The sequence below is a fragment of the Fukomys damarensis genome, unplaced genomic scaffold (genome assembly GCF_012274545.1).
Source record: "Fukomys damarensis isolate Sample0158 unplaced genomic scaffold, DMR_v1.0_HiC HiC_scaffold_39, whole genome shotgun sequence".
Lineage (NCBI taxonomy): Eukaryota > Metazoa > Chordata > Mammalia > Rodentia > Bathyergidae > Fukomys > Fukomys damarensis.
Window position 1 is genome coordinate 84,500,260 of NW_022900951.1, and position 15,505 is coordinate 84,515,764.

The following is a 15,505-nucleotide window of genomic DNA, read 5'->3' on the forward strand; positions in this document are numbered from 1 at the left end:
TTAATATTAATACTAAATATTTAAATTAAATATTAAAAAGGATCAAACTACTGATACATGTAACTGTGGATGAATATCAAATGCATTATGTTAAGAAAAGCTAGAATCCAAAGGCTACATATTATATTATTTTCTACATATGAAATTCTAGAACAGGCAAAAATCAATCTATGGTAGAGAAAACTCAGAATGGCAGTTGCCTATGCGGTGGGCAGGGGCAAGGATTGCCTGGAAAGGAACACTATGGAATTTTCTAAGGTGATAGGAATATTCTGTATCTTAAAGTTTGGGTACATGGAGTATGCATTTGTTAGATGGATATTCAAGATTTGAGGATTTCATTGTATGTAATTGTTACATAAAAGGAAGAACTGCAAACAAATATTGAAGGCTAACAATAAGTATGCTATGGTATTTAGAAGTAAATGTTCTATTGTTTACAGTTTATTTTTAAATGCACCAAAAGTAGAATGAATTGATGAATTGAGGGATGGACAGGTGGATAGACAAGGGATAAAGCAAGTATAATAAAATATTAGTGATATGTGTTCACTGCAGAATTCATTTAACCTTGTTGTATATTGAATTTTCCTATGTAAGTGCTGTAAAAAAGAAAAACTTTATAAAGAAAGCAAAACAATTATTATTATCAGAGTAGACTTCAAGACAAAGAATATTACCAGAGACAAAGAAATGGCATTTCATAATGACAAGTAGTTCAATACACAGAGAAGAAAATAATATTAGATATATCTGAATCTAATAGCAGAACTTCAAAATAAATGAAGCTAAAATTGATAAAATTGTAAGGAGCAATAGAAAAATCTACAATTCTATGTGAAAGTTTTTTTAACACCTCTCCCTCAGTACTTAATAGAACTAAAAAAAATCAGGCAGGATACTGATGATAAACACGACATTGTCAATTACCTTGACCTATGGATATTGTTCAGATCATTATATCCAACAGCAGCTGAACCCATATTCTTTTCAAGCATATATGAAACATCCCACAAGACAGACTATGAAACTGGGCCATAAAGCAAATTTAAAGGACTGAAATCACACAGAGTTCCATTTTAGTGGTAATGAAAGCAAAATAGAAATCAACAATAAAAATATACCTGGAGGAGACTTTCAGAAAGATGATGGAGGGCTAAGCAGCAGCAAATTAGTCTCTCCAAGATTTGGAATTCAGACACCAGGAAATAACAACTGGGGTGGGGTTAGGGAGGAGGTGGATCCCTGGGTCTCAGGAAAGATCTGACAGGAAAATTTGAGCCTACAAAGAAATGTAAGAGACAGAACACAATGCAGAAAAAGAAAGAGGTAATCTGCACTTTCTCCCCAGCTCCTAGCACTTGAGAGAAAGGAAGACCCAATCTACAGAGATACAGTGAATGTTGGTGACTATAGAGCCCATCAGGGAGAAACATACCACTGGAATGGACCAGTGGATGCTATGTGCTAAAACGAATGGTGAGCAACTCCAGTCCAAGTGTCTTTCATATTCCCTGGAGAGAGTGCTTGGACACTGCCACAAAACTGTAGACATGGGAAGATAACCACAGGATTGAAATCACAGAGAAAATTAAATCTTGGGGCTGTGGCAAAAGGTTATAGTTAGCTATGCCTTTTTGTTGTTGTTGTTTTCATTTCTTGTGAGTGTGAGCATTATTCTTAGATTTTTGTTTTGTTTTGGTTTGTTTTTCTCTTCTCTTCTTTCCCTTTTTCTTCACCAGTTTCCTGGAGCTTGGATAATCTTCCTTTGTCCTTTAGCCTTGCTTCTAATCTTTTTCTTCTTTTATTTCTTTATTTTTCTCATTTCCCTTTTAAATTTTCTCCCCTGAATTATTTTCTCTTATTTTACTATCCTGTTTTAATTATGTTATTTCACTACGTATATCCTCTTTCTTTTACTCCATATTTTTTCTTTTTTATTTCTTGTCAGATTTTTGTCTTATCCCTACCTATTTTTAGACATCTTTCTACTTGCCAATAAGATCCTTTGAAACACGTTTCTCTCCTCTTTCTCAAATCATAGAGTTTAAGGTTTCAAAGTTCCTATTTTGCATGCTCTAATTCCCAAACTACATTTTAAGAGTGTAACCATAAAGCTTTGTTAATCTTTTGATAGTTAACGTTGTAAAATTACTTTTGAATCTTACCTACCACTAGTAAAGATATAGCTGTTGCACTTAGTACATATTAGCAGAGAGTCAATTCCTGGTTTGCCTTATGTTTACATTATAATTGACAGTTTCTTCTTTAGGATCAAGGGTGGTACATAACTGGTTCTTATGGTATGTTAATATCTAATTTGTCTTAGGTGATGCTACTGTGGTTGTTTTGCTTCATATTAACAGGGTCACATAATTGTCACTATTTCTGTGTAAGACAATACTCAGATTGCCTTTGTGACATCAGTGGCATAGCTGGGAGGTTGAGGGACTAGTTTTTCCCCTGAACAGCTCAGTGTTTGGGCAGCATTATTGACCAAAAGGAAAATTACATTGTAACAATTTATTGCATTTTAACATGGAAAAGATTTGAGTATATCACAATATGAATGTTTTTATGTGTAATTTACATTTTTATTTAAATAGGTTAACATATTCAGATACGTTGGAGGGATGCAAATTGAAGGACCATGCTGAGGAGCATGAACTGTGGCTATGCCACTCTGTGACTTAATAATATTAGAGTACATACTCAGATAACTTGCTTGCCAGACTAACTACAATGTATCTTCTTCCAAAACAAACAAAATGGTTAAATCTTGGGGCTGTGGCAAAAGATTATAGTTAGCTATGCCAAAAGTACATAACTAAAAAGCAACTAAAGAGATCTCTATACTAGCAACAAAGTCTTTAGACTATAAGCACCCATAAACCTCAGCACAAAACAAAGCAAACTAATAAACAAAAACAATAAAAACATGGGATGAAAAAACAACAAAATGTCTCCCAAAACTTTCAACTTTCCCAAAGCCAATCCAGGGGGCACTGAGGGGAAGAATAGTGTAAGCCACATATCAGAATTACTCAAAAGAAAAACAGAGGAGATTAAAAATAGCTCACAGAGATACTTGGGGGGAGATTAGAGAAGATATAACTGAACAGATAAGAGATGTAATAATCAAAATGTTTCAGAAGCTCTCATAAGACACTAATAAAAAGGTAAAAAAGCTAAATAAATGATACAGTACACAAATCACCAGTTTAACAAAAAATTAGAGGCCATGAAAATGTTTCAACCAGAAATTCAGGAGAATAAAAATTATACTGAGATGCAGTGACCCCGCCCTCACCTGGCCTGCATCCAGAGTACCGGTGAGGACCAGTCAGCCATGCAGGCACCTCTGCAACATACCCATCCCCCATGCTATTGGGCCTCCTGATTGTGGCAGTTCCTGGATCCACTCTGCAGAGGCACAGGTCATAAAAGTCATTTTACTGAGCTTCAGAAGATAGAACGGAAGTGAACAACTGCAATAAAGGCCCATCAGACCTCCATAGTTGATAAATTGGAGGGATCACCACCTTCCATCAGAACTTTGACTATCTTCAGAGAAAGTGTAGAGGGAACCTGTAGTAGAACCTTGCAGAGTTCAACCCTGCAGGAAGTCCAGGAGCTCAATTTGGACCTTGAAGCCAGAATTCGGCCTGAATCTCAGGGGTCTGCCATTGGCTAGCTGAGACTAAATGACTTAGTTCTGCAGATTGCTGCACACGTTATCTATTGCGACAGCAGAGAAATATCCTGAAAGAGGCTCTTCAAATTATTTTTCTTCTTTCTTTTCCTCATTCCATTCTGCAAATTCTTTTTTTCTGTCTTCTTCTTCCCACTCAGTCTCTTGCTCTGACATATTATTCTTCATCTACCTTTCCGTTACTGTTCTTGCCCTAATTCAGATTTCTTATTATTTTATTTTGCTTCTTTTTTTCTTTTCTATTCTTCTTTTTTTCCTAACTTGAGGGTCATTAGTTTCAAAGGAAAGTGAGTCCCTATTTCTGTTAAGTTGTTCTATTCTTGTCCTTGTTCTTGCACTCTGTCTTTCTCTCTTGTCTTCAACAGTTTCTTAAGTTTGCATGATCATCCTGTGTCCCCTGGCTTCAATTGAAACCTTCTCCAATTCTGCTACCTATCTATTCCTCTCTTCTTAAATCTGTCTAAGTACCCATCCTAAAGGGTAAAGTTGCTATATTGAAGAGTTTATTCACTATAAACATATTTTGGGGTGCTCCTCGATTTTGATTTAATTCATATGGTTTGAAGGTGATAGCTTAATAACTACCACAAATGGTCAGTAGTTAAGCTGTGCATGATGCCATGGTGTTGCTGATTGTATCAACTAGTCTAAAGGGTGGTGATTGATTTAACGTGTTGTCCTTTCTTATATTATGAAAATGAGAATGTCTATGAGCCATTAGAGACTCAAAAGCTAAAGAGCAACTATATCAGGAAGATCAGAGTAATAACCCAGGAATTAAACCAAGGACTGATAAACAACAAAAATAAAAATGAGATAACACTTAAGCAAGACACAAAGACAGACTTCCAGTTCACAAATGGCAAACTCTAGGGGAATTGAGGTGGAAAAGTCTGACAATCAACCACCAGGATACCCTGAACTTATAGCACAGGAAGTAACAAAACAGATCAATAGGGCTCTAGAAAAATTCAAAACAGAAATAAGTTTCCAGTTAACCATAGAGATGGATAACAAAATGGAAGTCATGATTCAAGACTCTAGAGCATAAACTGACAAAAAAATAGATGAGCTCAGGACCATGATAGAAGCCATGAAGGCCCAGCATAAGAAATAGAAACAATGAATGCCCAACCACAGAAAGAAATCGAATCCATAAACAGATTCAAACAGATATCCAGGAGATTAACAACTCTATTGAAAGTGTATGCAACAGAATAAAAGAATGTGATGATATAATCTTAGATATAGAAGATAGGATTGCAGTCAGTGACCATGAAAAGAGAGATCTTTTAAAAACAGTAACGGATCATGAGAAATCGATCCAACAACTTTTAGATGATGCAAAGAAGCATAACATAAGACTGATAGGAATCCATGAAGTAGCAGGAGAAAATACAAATGACTTAAAAAAGCTGTTCACAAAATTAATGACAGAAAACTTCCTAAACGGAAAGGAAGAATATGACATACAGATAAGTGAGGCATATAGAACTCCAACTAGCCACGATAAAAATAAAATCTACACTTAGACATATAATAATCAAGATCCCAGAAACCCAACAGAAGAACAAAATACTACAAGCAGTAAGAGAAAAGAAACAAATCACATGCAAAGGAAAGCCCATCAGAATCGCAGCAGACTTTTCAATACAAACACTCAGGTCAAGGAGAGCCTGGAGTGAGGTATTTCAAACCCCAAAAGAAAACAACCTCCAGCTTAAACTGATGTATCCTGCAAAACTCTCTTTCAAAGTGGATGGGGAAATGAGATACTTCCATGACAAAGAACACCTGAGAAACTTCATGAATACCAAACCAGCACTAGAAGGAATTCTAAACAATATCCTAGAAAAAGACAATGAAGTTCACAACACCATGAGGCCCAACAGAGCAAATCAATTAAGCAAAGCAAGAAACTAAAGGGAGAGGGGGAAAAATTAAAAAGAGCCAACAACAGTACAATAACATGACAATAATAAGTCAGTACATATCAGTTACAACCATCAATGTCAATGACCTCAATTCACCAAACAAGAGCAATATACTGGCAGAATGGATTAAGAAGCAAAATCCAACAATATGTTGTATACAAGAAACACAGTGTTAAAAAAAAAAACACACAGACTGAAAGTGTAAGGATGGAAAACAGTTCTCCAGACAACAGGAGCCCAGAAAAAGGCAGGGGTAGCTATTTTATTCACAAAGTAAATTTCTAACCAAAACTGATTAAGAGAGTCAAAGAAGCTCACAACATCTTTGTAAAGGGAACAAACCGAGAGGAAGAGATGACAATCATAAATATATATGCACCAAGTATGAATGCCCCCAACTATATAAAACAGATATTAAAGGACATGAAAAAAAGAAATAAGCACTAATACAATTGTAGTGAATGATCTAAATACCCCACTATCAGAATAGACAGATCATCTAGAGAAAAATCAACAACAAAATACTAGAACTGAACCAAGCTTTGGAACAAATGGACTTAATAGATGTCTACAGAGTGTTTCACCCCACAAAATCAGAATATACATTCTTTTTGGCTGCACATGGGTCATTGTCCAAAATAGACAACATACTAGCTCATAGAACAGGATTAAATAAAAGCACAGGAATTGAAATTATCCCATGTATATTATCAGATCATAGTGAAGTTAAGTTGGAGATCAATAGCATAAGAAACTGTAAGAACTTCACAAACACATGGAAATTGAATAATGCTCTCCTGAATAATCAATGGGTCATAGAGGAAATTACAGAAAAATTAGACAGTTTTTACAAATAAATAAATGATAATACCAGTATAACATACAGTAATCTATGGGACACAATAAAAGCAGTTCTTTGTTCAAAACTCATAGCAGTGTATCCCCACAATAGGAAAACACAGCAAGCTCAAATAAACCACCCAATGATGCATCTTAGGCTCACAGAAAATGAAGAGCAAGAAAAACCCAAAGCTCATACAAGGGAGGAAATTATAAAGATTAGAGCAGAAATCAATGCAATGGAATCTAAGAAAACAATACAAAAAATCAATGAATCGAAGAGTTGGTTTTTTTAAAGAATAAATAAAATAAAAAACCCCTAGCCAAACTTTTCAAAAAAAGGACAGAAAAGGCTTAGATCCATGCAATTAGGAACAAAAAAGGTGAAGTCACAATAGATTCAGCAGAAATCTAGAGGATCATCATTATATACTTGGAGAACCTGTACTCTAATGAAACGGAAAATATGAAAGAAATGGACAGATTTCTACATAGTTATGAATTACCAAAGTTGAATGAAGAGGATAAAAAATTCTAACACCCCAATTACAATCAGCGAAATTGAAAATATAATGAAAAGTTTATGAACAAAGAAAAGCCCAGGTCCTGATGGATTCACTGCTGAATTCTACAAGACATTTAGAGAAGAACTATTGCCACTACTCTTTAAACTTTTCAGTGAAAGGGAAGCAATACTTCCAAATTCTTTCCTGGAAGCAAGCGTTACTTTGATTCCAAAACCAGGGAAAGACCCAACGAAAAAATAGAACAACAGACCAATCTCCTTAATGAACATAGATGTAAAAATCCTCAATAAGATACTGGCAAACAGAATACAGAGGGTCATCAAGAAGATCATGCACTCTAACCAAGTTGGATTTATTCCAGGGATACAAGGATGGTTCAAGATATGTAAATGTAAATCAATAAATGTAATACATTATATTAACAGAGTCAAGGACAAAAACCATAGGATCATCTCATACCTTCATGTTAAAATCAGGAACATGACAAGGATGCCCACTATCACCACTCCTGTTCAGTATAGTTCTGGAAACCTTAGCCACAGCAATCACACAAGAGAGAAAATTAAAGCCATAAAGATAGGAAAGGAAGAAGTTAAACTGTCATTATTTGCTAATGATATGATACTCTACACTGAAGAACCAAAAAATTTCACCAAAAGACTTCTAGACTTAATTGACACTTTCAGCAGAGTATCTGGATACAATGTTAATACTCAAAAATCAATAATATTCCTGTACACAAATAGCAGACTCCCTGAGAGGGAAATTAGGGAAACAATTCCTTTCACAATAGTATCCCAAAAAGTGAAGTATCTTGGAATCAATCTAACGAAAGAAGCAAAAGACCTCTACAATGAAAACTACAGCATGCTGAAATAAGAGATCTGAGAGGATATAAGAAAATGGTAAGATATCCCCTACTCCTGTTAGGAAGAATCAACATAGTGAAAATGGCCATACTACCAAAACTGCTATACAGATTCAATGCAATTCTGATTGAAATTCTAAAAGTATATTTCACAGAACGAGAGAAAATAATCCAAAAATTCATTTGGAACCAGAAGAGAACTAGAATAGCAAAAGCCATTCTAGGCAACTGAGACACCGAAGGGGGTATCACAATTCCCAATTTAAAACTATGCTACAAAACCACTGTGATAAAACCAGCATGGCACTGGCTAAGAAAAAGACCCAAGGATCAGTGGAATAGATTGGAAGATACAGAAATAAATCTAGACATACTCAGCTACCTCATCTCTGACAGAGGAGCCAAACATCCTTAAAGATAGCCTCTTTAAGAAATGGTGCTGGAAAAACTGGATCTCAACCTGCCAAAGATTAAAACTAGATGCTTATCTTTCACCATGCACTAAACTAAAATCCAAGTGTATTAAAGACTTAAATATTGAAAAAAAAAACACTAAATTTGCTGGAAGATAAGTTAGGCAGAACTCTTGAAGACATTGTCATAGGAAAAGACTTTATGAACAAATCCTCAGTAGCACAAGAACTAACACAAATAATCAACAACTGGGATATCATCTTATTAAAAAGCTTCTGCACTGCAAAAGAAATCATCAACAGACCTAAGATACAACCTATAATGTGGGAAAAAAATTTTACCAGCTGCCCCTCAGACAAAAGATTATTATTTAGAATATATAAGGAACTCAAAATAATCAGGCCCCCCAAATATAAAGACCCAATTCAATAATGGGCATCTAAAATGAACAGACATTTCTCAGACAAAGAAGTAAAAGCAGCAAGTAAATATATGAAAAAATGTTCCACATCACTGGTCATTCAAGAGATGCAGATGAAAAAAACACTGAGATTCTGCCTCACCCCACAAAGAATGGCTGCTATCAAGAAATCAAACAATAACAAATGTTGGTGGGGTTGTGGGGAGAAAGGAACCTTTTTCCATTGTTGGTGGGAGTGCAGACTTGTGCAACCACTATGGAAATCATTATGGAGATACCTCAAAGAACTAGGATTAGAGGTTTCTTTTGACCCAGCGAACCATCTACTGGGTATCTTTCTGAAAGAATTAAAAGAATCATACCACACTAATATATGCACACCAATGTTTATAGCGGCACAATTTGTAATAGCTAAAACTTGGAAACAGCCCAATTGCCCATCAGTTGGAGACTGGATAAAGAAGATATGTTTTTTCTATAAAATGGAGTACTACTCAGCCATAAGGAATGAGAAACTAGAATCATTCATAGGAAAATGGATGCATATTGAGGCCATATGCTTAAGTGAAATAAATGAGACACACATGTGTAAATACTAAATAGTTTCTTTGGTATGAAAAAGTAAAAGTGCAAATAAGATTCAAATAGTATAACTGATAATGTGAAATAGGAAGAAAAGTTCTAAAGGTGTAGGGGAAGCTGGAAGGGTAGGGGAAAGGAAATAAGGAACAAGAAAAAATATGAGAAAATGATATAATGGAAACAATGTTTTTGTAAATAGGGAAGGGTGGAGGGGTTGAAGGGAGGGCCAGGGTATGGGGAAAAAATGAGAACGAAGACCTGTCATGTAAAGGTGCAAGATCCCAATGATGAATGTAACTGTACTGTATACCTAAAAAGTACCAAGAAACTGAATTAGAGATAAAAATGATACTGAAACTATGGGGAGCAGGACTGACCAATGTGAGGATCCAATTTCAGAACTAGAAGACAATGACTGACTTAAAGACCAATGACTAAAAGCATCTTACAAACAACAGGAGAACATGAAAAATGGATTTAACAACTGCTTGATGATAAAAAGAAGACCAATCTAAGAATGAGTGGAATAAATAAAAAATCAGAAGACAACATAAATAGGGTAGAGAACCTGTTCACAGAAATAATTGCAGAAACCCCCCCAAATATAGGGAAAGAAACATACAGAAAAATGAGACAAATAGAACTCCAAATAGCCATGACTGAAAGAGAATCTTTCCATGCTACATTATACTCAAGTTCCAGAATTCCATCATGGCAACAAAATTTTAAAGACTGATATAGAAAGGCAATGAATCACATACAATGTAAACTCAGAATCACAGCAGGTTTCTCTACACAAACCTTAATGACCAGATGAGCTTGGAGTGAAAGTATTTCAAGCTCTAAAAGATGACAACTTCCAACCCCATTGTATGTATCCTGCAAGACTTTCATTTAAAATTGATGGAAAAATAAGTTATTTCCATGCCAAAGAACACTTCAAGAAATTCATAACAATCAAACAGAATTACAAAAAAATATTCAAGGATATTTTAAAAGAGACAATAAAGCCAACGGTGGCAATAAGTCAAAAAGAGTGAATACATCTGGTGGTGAGCAGCTAAGTGAAAGGGAAAAAATGAGGAAATCTCCCAAAAGGAAAATAATTCAATAACAGAAATAAGTCAATACCTCTCAGTAATAATTCTCAATGTGAATGGTTTCATTTCCCCAATGAAAAGACATAGATTTGCAGAGTGGATCAAGAAAGAAAACCCAACAATATGCAGCATTTAAGAAACAGTATAGAAGATACAATTTTAAAAGATACAGATTAAAAATCAACTGATGGCAAAGAATAGTCCATGCAAGATGAACCTAGAAAAAAGCAGAAGTTGCTCTCCTAATTTCAGACAGAGTGGATTTCAAGCTAAGGCTGATCAGAAATGACAAAGAAGGTCACTACATATTGGTTAAGGGAACAAGTCAATAGGAAGCAATAATAATTATAAACATATATGCTGCACCATATACTGGAATATACAACTTCAAAAAACTAACACTACTGAACATGAAAAATCAGATAAACACCAATTCAGTGCTAACAGGTGGGTATCAATACCTCACTGTCACAAATGGACAGATCAACTAGAGCAAAAAATCAACAAAGAAATATCAGAGTTGAACCAAATCTTTCACAAATGGACTTAATAGATAGCTACAGTGTTCCATCCAACAACAGAATACATATTCTCAGCAACATATGGGACTTTCTCCAAAACAGACCACACAGTTGCCCATAAAGTATGCTTAAGTAAATACAAATTAATTGAAATTATCCCATATATATTATTGGACTATAGTGCACTGAAACTAGAAATAAATTAGACAAACACAGAAATTAATTAATACCCTTTCAAATAGTCAATGGAATCACAGATGAAATTAAGTAAGAAATTAAACAGTTACTAAAATTAAACAATAACACCACCATGACACAGCAGATCCTATGTAATGCAGTGAAAGTAGTCCTTAGATGGAAATTTATAGCAGTGAATTCTCATATCAGAAAAACAGAACAAACTCAAATAAATAGTCTAATGACATACCTCAAAGTCCTAGAAGAATAAAAGCAATTTCATGTAGAGGTCTGTAATATCGATTCTGCCCAAAGCAGGCTGTGAAGAGTTAACCTCACAATTGGCTTGTTTAGAGAAGTGAGTCTGGCTGAAGCTGCATGCTGAGGTGAGAGTAACTCACATCCAAATTCTGTTCCCACAACTAAAACCCTCAGACTAGAAGGACAATGTTCTAATTACGATCATATATTTTGTCTATGTTGTTCCTGATTTGAGAATGCTTTGTCTTGTCCTTTAAGAGACTTGTTTACATTAATTTCCATAGAAACCACATGTCACCTTTAGCCCAATTGATTGTCAATAAAAGTCAGTGCCTGGGACTGGCCAGGGCCTTTGTTGGTTACACCGGCATTGATCATCCTGGCACCCCACTTTATCTCTCTTAGTTCTGTCTCCTAGTGTAGCTTTTTCTCAGGCCTGTGTTGCATATTGGGCAGGTACCTACCTGGCACCTGACTGCAGGGGTCTCTAACAATTTCATCTCAAAGCTAATATGATGAAGGAAATTATAAAGATTAGGGCAGAAATTAATGAAATCGAGACAAAGAAAACAATACAAAGAATCAATGAATTGAATAGTTGGTTCTTTGAAAGATTAAACAAAACAAACCAACCTTAGCCAACCTTACCAAAATAAGAGAAAAAAACCCAAATCCATGCAATGATAAATGAAAAAATCACAATAGATTCCGCTGACATCCAGAGGATTATTGGTAACTACTTTGAGAAATTGTACTCTGATAAAATAGAAAATTCTGAAGAAATGGATAAATTCCTAGATCCATATGATTTACCAAAGCCTAACCAAGAAGATATAAAAATCCTAAATAAGCCAAATATCAGTCAGTAAAATTGAAGAAGTAATAAAACCACTACCAACTAAGAAAAGCCTAGGCCCTGATGAATTCACTGCAGAATTCTACAAGAACTTTAGAGAAGATATAGTGTCAGTACTTCCCAAACCCTTTAATGAAATTGAAAGGGAAGCAATACTCCCAAACTGATTCCTCAAAGCAAGCATTACCCTGATTCCAAAACCAGAAAAGGACCCAGCTAAGAAAGAGAATTACAGGCCAATCTTTTCAATGAACATGGATGCAAGAATCCTCAGTAAGATAATGGCAGAGAGAATTCAGCAAATCATAAAAAAGATTATACATCATGACCAAGCACAATTCATTCCAGGGATACAGGGATGTTTCAACATGCAAATCAGTAAATGTAATACACCACACAAAAAAAGCAAGGACAAGAATCACATTATCATCTCAGTAGATGCAGAAAAAGCATTTGACAAAATCCAGCATCCATTCATAATAAAACCCCGAAAGAATGTCTTTTTCTCAATCTGACAATCTCTCTCTCTCATCTATGACAAATCAATGGCCAATATCATACTAAACACAGAGAAGCTGAAAGCTTTCCCCCTAAAATGAGAAAAAAGATAAGATTGTCCACTATTACCACTTCTGATCAATATAGTTCTCAAAACATTAGTTATAGCAATAAGAGAAGAGAAAGAAATAAAAGGATATGGATAGGGAAAGAAGAAGTTAAATTATCATTATTTGCTGATGACAGGATGCTCTATATAGAAGATCTCAAAGACTTCACTAAAAGATTCTGACAACTAATATCCAAATTTGGTAGAGTATCAGGATACATAGTCAACACTCAAAAATAAATAGTGTTTATGTACACCAATAACAAACTCTCTTAGAGAGAAATTAGGGAAAATACCTTTCATAATGGCACAAAAAAGGAAATACTTAGGAAAGCAAGAAAGTGAAAGACCTCTAGGATGAAAGCTATAGTGTTCTGAAAAAGGAGATCAAAGAGGATGTCAAAAAATAGAAAGATATTCACTGTTGCTGGATAGGCAGACCCTACATAGTAAAAATAGTGATTCTTCCAATACTGTTGTATAGATATAATGCAATCCAAATCAAAATATCAACAATAGCCAGCCATAGTGGTGCACACCTGTAATCCCAGCACTCAGGAGGCTGAGGCAGGAGGATAGCTGTGAGTTTGAGACAGGCCTAGGCTTCATAGTGAGTTCCAGGTCAATCTTAACTACGTAGTGAGACCTCATCTCAAAAACAACAACAACAAAACAAAACAAAAAGTACCAACAACATTTTACAGAACTGGAGAAACCAATTCTAAAATTCATACAGAACCAAAAGTGACCTAGAATGCCAAAAGTTATTCTGGGCAACAAGGGTAAGGCAGGAGCACCACAGTTGTATTACAAAGCTACAGTGATGTTTTAAATAAAATGATATTGCCAAAAAACAGACTTGTGGATCAATAGAAGAGAATAAGTGATTCAGAAACAACTCTCAGCTATGTTATCTTCGACAAAAAGGCCAAATACCTATGCTTGAGGAAAGATAGCCTCTTTAACAAATAATATCGGGAAACGGGCTCTCCACAAGCCAAAAGTTGAACCTATACTTATATTTCTCACCATGCAGTAAACTAAAATCAAAATGGATCAAAGATCTAATCATTAGAACAGAAACTCTAAATCTGCTGGAATACAAAATAGGTAAAATTCTTGAAGACATAGGTGTAGGCAAAGATTTTCTGAACAAAATTCCAGTTGCACAAGAAATAATAACAAGAATGGTGTCAAAAACTATAATAGTACATAAGATCCTAATGAGATAATTGACAAAGTGAAATAGGAAGAAAAGGGCTAAAGGTGTAGGGAAAGTGGGAAGGGTAGGGAAAAGGTAATAAGGGAAAAGAAAAAAAAATATGAGAAAATGAAAAAAAATGGAAACAAAGTGTTAGTAAATGGGGAGGGGAGGAGGTGGTGAAGGGAGGGCAGGGACAAGGGGAAAAAATGAGAACCAAGACCTATTATGTAAAGGTACAAGATCCCAATGATGAATGTAACTGTACTGTGTACCTAGAATGTACCAATAAACTCAATTTAAAAAAGAAATAATGACAAGAATGAACAAATGGGATCACATAAGTTAAAAACCTGCACAGCATAGAAATCACCAACAAAGTGAGACAACCAACAGAATGGTAAAAAGAATTTTGCCAGCTACCCCTCAGATAAAGGAATAACATTGAGAATATATAAAGAACTCAAAAAAATTAGACCCTCCAATATTATTTTTTAGACAGGGTCTCACTATGTAGTTGAGACTGACCTGGAATTCACTCTGTAGCCCAGGCTGGTCTCAAACTCACAGTGATCCTCCTGCCTCAGCCTCAAAAGTGCTGGGATTACAGGTGTGCGACACCACACCTGGCTAGACCCTCCAATTTTAAATACCCAATTAAAAAGATGAGTATCTGAAATGAATAGACCCTCATACAAAGAAATACAAACAACTAATAAATATGAAAAAATATTCAACATTGCTGACCATTCAAGAAATGCAAATTAAAATATTGAGATTTCATCTCACTCCAGAAAGAATGGCTGCCATCAAGAAATTAACTGATAACAAATGCTGGTGAGGCTGTGGGGAGAAAGAAACCCTGCTTAATTGTTGGTGGGACTGTAAGCTGATACAACCACTATGGAAATCAGTATGGAGATTCCTTAAAAATCTAAAATTAGAGGTTCTATTTGACTCAGTTACTCCCATTCTAGGTATCTTCCCAAAAGATTTGAAGACAGTGATGTATGCATACCTATGTTTATAGCAGTGCAATTCATAATAGCTAAATTTTAGAAACAGCCTATGTACCCATCTACAGATAAATAGCTAAAGAAAGTGTAGACAAGGGCAAAAAATGAGAACCAAGACCTGTCATGTAAAGGTACAAGATCCCAGTAATGAATGCAACTGTACTGTATACCTAAAATGTACCAATAAACTCAATGAGAAAAAAAAAAGTGTGGTATTTACACACAGTGAGTACTACACTACTCTGCCATAAAGAAGCATAAACATGAATCATTTGTAGAAAATTGGATGCACCTTGAGAACATAATACTAAGTGAAATAACATGCAAGCTTAAATATCATATGATTTTTTTTATATATAAAAGGGCTAAAGGTGTAGGGAAAGTGGGAAAGGTAGGGGAAGGGGAATAAGGGAAAAGAAAAAAATGTGAGAAAATGAAAAAAATGGAATTAAAGTGTTTGTAAATGGA

At 35.1% G+C, this 15,505-nt stretch overlaps 1 protein-coding gene across 3 annotated transcripts in view; it reads right to left on the bottom strand.

Annotated features, from left to right (window-relative positions):
• Positions 1 to 15,505, bottom strand: part of Col4a6 (collagen type IV alpha 6 chain) — a 359,207-nt gene that overhangs the window by 52,134 nt on the left and 291,568 nt on the right. The gene's annotated exons all lie outside the window — the stretch shown is intronic.